General features: G+C 55.4%; 1 protein-coding gene across 3 annotated transcripts in view; it reads left to right on the forward strand.

The window, feature by feature from the left end:
- Tns3 (tensin 3) overlaps positions 1-6,000 on the forward strand; it is a 146,526-nt gene that overhangs the window by 21,723 nt on the left and 118,803 nt on the right. For all 3 annotated transcript variants that reach the window (XM_023714381.1, XM_023714376.1, XM_023714380.1), the window contains exon 3: positions 5,498-5,536. The gene's annotated coding sequence lies outside the window, so the exon portion shown is untranslated. The remainder of the gene's footprint in view (positions 1-5,497; positions 5,537-6,000) is intronic.

Consider the following 6,000-nt stretch of genomic DNA (forward strand, 5'->3'; position numbering starts at 1 on the left):
ATTCTGCCGGGCTCTTGGAGCCTCCCTCCTGAGACCCGCACACGAGGCATGGCTGGGGAGTCGCAGAGGCCGAATCTGGGTTTCCTGTGCTCGCTGCTTCAGGGCTAGGCCACGCAGCCACACCGCCTAGGCGTTGTTCTTAGGGCAGTGGAAGGAGAGTGTCACCCTCTGCGCAGCTCTGAGAAGTCGCTGCTGTCATGAAGTAACAGCCAGAGCCCAAGTCTGTGCTCCCGAGAGGGCCTGCAGCCCGCTGGTGTGAATGGCCCTTTTCTCTCTCTTGGACTTTGATCTCGGGGAGTAGGAGGGTGTTGGGGCTGGCAGAGTCTTCCCTGGCACCTCTGGTAGGGACCACACCAGGCACCCTGTGCCCCCCGGGCACCTTGGCTGTGCTTTCACTGCCATTCACCAGGGGCTGTAAGTGTGGGTCTGAGATTGGGCACTGTGTGTGTGTTTGTACACACACAGAGACAAATGCACACACATTGGCAGAGTCACACGCAGACTCACAACTCTAACCAGACACACGGCCAAGGCACCTGCACACACACACAGAGAGGCATGTGCATTCCCAGTGCTCACGCACACAAACACAATCGCTGGCACATACACGAACACACTTGTGCCCATGCCCGGGCAGGGCAGGGCTGGTGCAGAAGGCCCCTCCTGCCTGGCTCTAGTGGACCCGGACTCCTGTGCCCACGCAGCCAGGTGCGGGCGGGGCTCAGCCTGTTTGTTTGTGGTCGCTCTTGGTAACCGCAGAGATTAGGCCTCAGAGACCCAGAATGCTGCCTTAAAGCGGCGACCACAAGGGCTCAGCAGCCTGACATGCAACCCGCACTGCTCCCCACCATGCTGTCCCCTTAATCTCTGTGCCTTCTGCGGCGAGTGACGGAGCAGAGTCCCCCGGGGCAGCCAGTGCCCTTTCCGTGCCCGTGGCTCCTGGTGTGGAGCCGGTCGTGCTTCCTGCTGAATTCCTGAGTCTTTCATGTGTGTGTCCATGTGGTACCGGAATGAACCTGTGGCCTTAGCCCTCACACTCCTAAGATAGCGACTCCCTGAGCCACTGGGTTTCCGAGGCTGGGCTCAGCACCGGGATCCTCCTGCCTCAGCCTCCTGCAGTGCTGGGATCGCACGTGTGCGCGGCCATACCTGCCTGCCACCCGCGGCTCCTTTGGCACTTGTGAGTTCCTTTCCATTCTCTGAACAAATGCATGTGCCCAGCCAATGAGTTCAAAAACTAACTGACATTTGTAAGTAGGAGTTAAATTTAGGGAAAAACTGAGCAATCCTGCCGCTCGTGGGCAAGCTCCTACTTTCCTGTAGCGCCTGCCCCGGAGGTGCCTACGTCTCTGTGGCACAGGCCGAGGGTGGTGTCATCCCCAGTCCTGTTCTTGACAAGGTCTTTCCGAAGATAGTCCTTGTCAGTGTAGGTGGCAGCTTGGGCATGAACAGACAGGACGCCCAGAGGGATTCATGGGACAGGCTGGAATTGGGGTGCAGCGGGCTGTGGGGGTGCAGGGCACCACTGAGCCGGAGCCCCAGCCTTCCTGCCTGGCCCCTGGCCCTGGTTGCTATGTAGCCCAGGCTGGCTGTAAATTTGCATATCCGCCTGCCTCAGCCTCCCTAGTGCTGGGATTGTGCGCGCATGCCACCACGTCTGGCCTGGCTCACTCTCTGAAGAGTGCTTCCTCTTGGGCAGGCTGGGAGGAGATGCGCTGTGCACCTGCAAGAGCGAACGCCGAGTGGGTCCGGATTGGCCTTGCAGGCCGGGGAGGCTGTGGGGACTGCAGCTACAGATGGCCCAGCACGGGGCAACCCCTCTGTCCTTTGCTGGGGATGCCAGGGCAGGCCACGTGGGAGGCGTCACTGTGCCCTGACGCTGCTGCTTTAAACTCAAGTTTCCAAACTGGGTGTGGTGGCTACACGGGTAATCTCAGCACCTGGGAGGCTGAGGCAGGAGGGTTGCTGTGAGTCAAGGCCAGCCTGGGCTATGTAGTGAGATCTTATCTCAAAAAAAAAAAGAAAGAAAAAAAAAAAAAAAACGGCAGGCCAAATAGCTCAGCGAATTAAAGTGCCTGCTTAGGCAGCCGCTGTGGTCAGGGTTTGATCCCTCCCCCATGCTGCGCTAGCCCCACCCTGGGCCACGACACACCTGTAATCCCAGCTCTTGGGAGGCTGAGCACAGGTGGATGACTGAGTCCGATCTGTGTAGGGAGACCCTGTAGACTCTGTACTAAAATACAAACAACAACAACAAGAAGACCCTAAATGACAACAACCCCTCAGGAACTCCCTCAGGTTTCTGACAGGCCATTGGGCTTTGCCGTGCCCTCAGCAACCCGTGCGTGCAGAAAGTGGAGAACCATCAATAGATTTTACTTTTAAAGATGGTTGCAGATTTAGGGGAATACTCAGCCCACTGCCTGCGCCTCCTGTCCAAGCATCTTGCATTCCTGCGGTGGGCGCGCTGCATTTGATGAGCCTGTGTTTCTAAAATTTTGTTATTGGTACATACTTGTAGAGCTCAGCATTCACAAATTAGTGCGCAGTTTTGAGGCCTTTTTGTCTCCTTCCCCCTCCTTCCGCTTGCTTCCATCTCGGTCCCTCTCCTCTGAGGAAGCTCTCCCTCTCTACTTCCTGTAATCTGTTGTTTTACTCTTTACTTGCACTTTGGGTCTGGCCTCGAGGAGAAACCGTGTGCTATTTAAGTCTGTGTGTCTGCTTTATTGTGCTCACCACTGTGGTCTCAAGGTGCGTCTGTTTTCCTACAAACGCAAGTTTACGCTTCCTTGCGGCAGAGCAGTACCTCGCCGTGTGCGAATACCACACGTTCCTTATCCATTGTGGCGGCGGCGGCTGATGGACGGATGGGCTGCGGCTCCAAGATTTAGCTGCTGTCAGTTGTACTGTTATGACATGGGCATGTGTAGATCCCTGTAGTACACTGTCTTTATTAACCTAAGCCCACTGTTGATAGTGGGGTTCACTCTGGGTATTGTTCATGTCCCCACTGTGGACAGATGTTAATGACCTGTGGCCGCCACCGTGGTATCATATGGGATAGTTTCACTGCCCCAAATCCCTTCGTGGGCTGGGCATCCCTCAGCGCCTGGTAGCCTCTGACGCCACCTAGAGCTGCAGTTGCCTTCCCAGAAGGTCCTGCAGGTGGACTCCTACAGGCCGCTGCCTGCAGCCTCTCAGAGGGCCCCTGTCTCAGTTACTTTTATTTCGTTGCTGGGCCAAAATGCCCGACTCCCAGAATGAAGGAAGGAAAGGTTTACTTAGCTCCCAGTTTGTGGAGGTTTCAGTGCGTACTCGGCCGGCTCCACATGGCAGAGGGCAGCAGTGGGTGGGCAAAACAGCAAGAAAAGGGCAAGACAGCAAGAGCGAGAAGGGAGAAGCAGCAGCCGCAGCAGAGGCGGCCCTCTGCCGTCCTGAGAGCGAGCACATTCGGGCATCCGCCCCAGGGCAGGTGTAGCAGGCACCACCATCCCAGCAGCGCTGGACCATGAATCAATCACAGACTCTACAGTTCCCCAGTTGACTGCATGAGGCTCTGCAGGGGGCGGGGGGTGAGGGACACCGAGACACAAACCCTGACAGCCTCCCTTCTTTTCACTGAGGAAAACGTGGCTCCCCTGTGCCGTTTCCTACCTTCACCTCTCATTCATTTTCATCCTGGAATAACATCGCGTTGTATAGAGCACAGAGGATGCTTCCAGGGCAGGAACTCTGTTCTGTGCGCACTTCCTGGCTGTGTGTCACACAGAGGCACCGGGGCACATGCCACCTGGGGTGACACCCATCACAGCACTCTGTGTCAACCACGGGGTCTCCTTGTTCGGAGCCATTATCATCCTAGGAGAGTCTAACTTCCTGTCTTTCCAAGGCCATTTTTTAGTTTTCATGTTATATTTACCGCCTCTCGCATCCATTCATCAAACTTTAACATGGGGTTGAGGACCCACAAATAAAAAGGACGTGTTCCTGTGTGCCAGCTGCCATGCATGCAGAAAGGGACAGCCATTTGGAGGGCAGGATGGGTGCCCTGTGGGAGGACCCCTGTCCCCCGCAGGAGTGTGACTCAGAGTTGGGGTGGAGTAATGACATGTCCCAGACAAATGAACAGCCGCCAGTCTGTATTCTCTGAGGAACTTCAGTGAGTAAGATAAGCAAGCGCTATAAATAGTCGCCTTGGCAAGGACCAAGGTCATGGCGACACCCACTCAGGCCCACAAGGTCGGTCAGTCAGGTCTGGGTTTCTCTTTCCTTTCCCAAGTTCAGAAAGCTCTCTGGGGTTGGACTCGAGCCAGGGGTCTGGAGGTGGGGGAGCTGGGAGGTAGTGGGCAGCGAGGCAGCTCAGGGGGCATGAAATCCCATCCATAGGAGCCTGGGCTCTACCCCATACGCCCAAGAAGCAGAAAACAAATCCTTCAGCCACACAAGACCCTTCTCCTCAGGGAGAGCTCTGTATTCCTGTGAGCCAGGGCTCTGCCGGGCTCAGACACTACCTCCTAGGCCCCACAACTAGCTTGTGAGGAAGGCACACCTACCACCTCTGGTTTTCAGATGAGGAAACCGAGGCCAAAATTCTATGTGTGGGGGGAGAGGCCCGGGCCAGGCTGAGCGGCGAAGGGGGGCTGCTTATAACTGCTTATTGCCGCCGGGTCAGTCCTTCCTGATACCTTTGCCGCCTGGCTTAGGTCCTGGTGTGGTGGGTGTGTGCTAGCACACCCAGCTGCATACGTCTTTCTTAATGAACTCCATGTTCTTCAGAGGGCTGTGACGTAGAGGGAACTCCACTGCATGGTCTCACATGCTGAATGCAGCGAGCACATTTAGACTATTTTCAGTTCCATTTGTAGAAATAGTTGCAAAAAAGACAGGCCGTTCAAGCCATGCTCCTGGGTGTGAGGATGGGAGTTTGGGGTAGCATGGATAGTACCCCCCCTTCTCTGTCCCCAACTCCCCCCACCCCCTGTGAGGAAAGGCTTAGAGACTTAAGTCTCCATCTCAGAGCCCATCAATTCTTGAAGCCGAGGTGAAATTCTGTCTCTATGAATGACGTGTGTTTTGGGATGAAAAAACAGGGCCTGGGAAGATAGCTTAGTAGAATAAAGCACAAGGTCCTGAGTTTAATCCATGGTATGACAAAAACAAACAAACAGAACAACAACAACAACAACAACAACAACAAAAACCAGACAGTTCAACTGGTTTTGGGGCCGGGGAGATGGCTCGGTAGAGTAAGTGCTTGCCTGGCAAGTGCAGGGTCCTTAGTTCAACCCCCGGTTCCGCAAAAACGGCAACAACAAAAAAATCCTAAAACCAGACTGGATTCCAAAAGCAAAAGTTAGCAAAAATGGCACCGTGTGAACTCAGGGCGCTGCACCTCTGTGAATGCAGCTGTGGTGGGGGCGCTTTGCACTTGGGGCCCTCCTTGCCTGGGAGGCTGTTTGCGCTGAGCTCTTACTTACCTGCTTCTTTTCCTTTGAAGGTGGTGACCCCCTGTGGTGTGCCAGCCCCCCAGGAGCAGGTGAGTCCTTGTGCCAGTCTGGGGACTACAGCCTGCTAGGACTGTGCCCTGAAGTCCTCCTGGGGTCTGTGGGTGGAGCCCTCCAGTCCCGTGTCCTCCCCGTGGGGCAGTTGATTTTCTGTAAGAGGAGGGAATCTCTGTGCCTCTTTGTAGGGTCTGCCTTCAGAGCCAGGAACAGTGAGCTCAGGGGCTCCATCGCCTCTGCTGTCCCGGGGATGAAGACATGCACAGCCACAGGGTGGGATATGTGGGCACCCGCGCTGATGCATGTGCCCTGGTGTCAGGCGGACGATGCTGTACAGTAATGCTTTCTGGTTTTTTTATTTATTTATTTTTATGTGTGTGTGTGTGTGTGTGTGTGTGTTTGTGCAGCTCAGCCCACCAGGGGGCGGGGCTGGCTGGCATGTGGTGCTGGGGGATTGAACCGCGGTCCTTGTGCTTTGCTGAGCTTGTTCTAAGTAGGT

The sequence above is a fragment of the Octodon degus genome, unplaced genomic scaffold, assembly GCF_000260255.1.
Source record: "Octodon degus isolate 3935 unplaced genomic scaffold, OctDeg1.0 scaffold00035, whole genome shotgun sequence".
NCBI lineage: Eukaryota > Metazoa > Chordata > Mammalia > Rodentia > Octodontidae > Octodon > Octodon degus.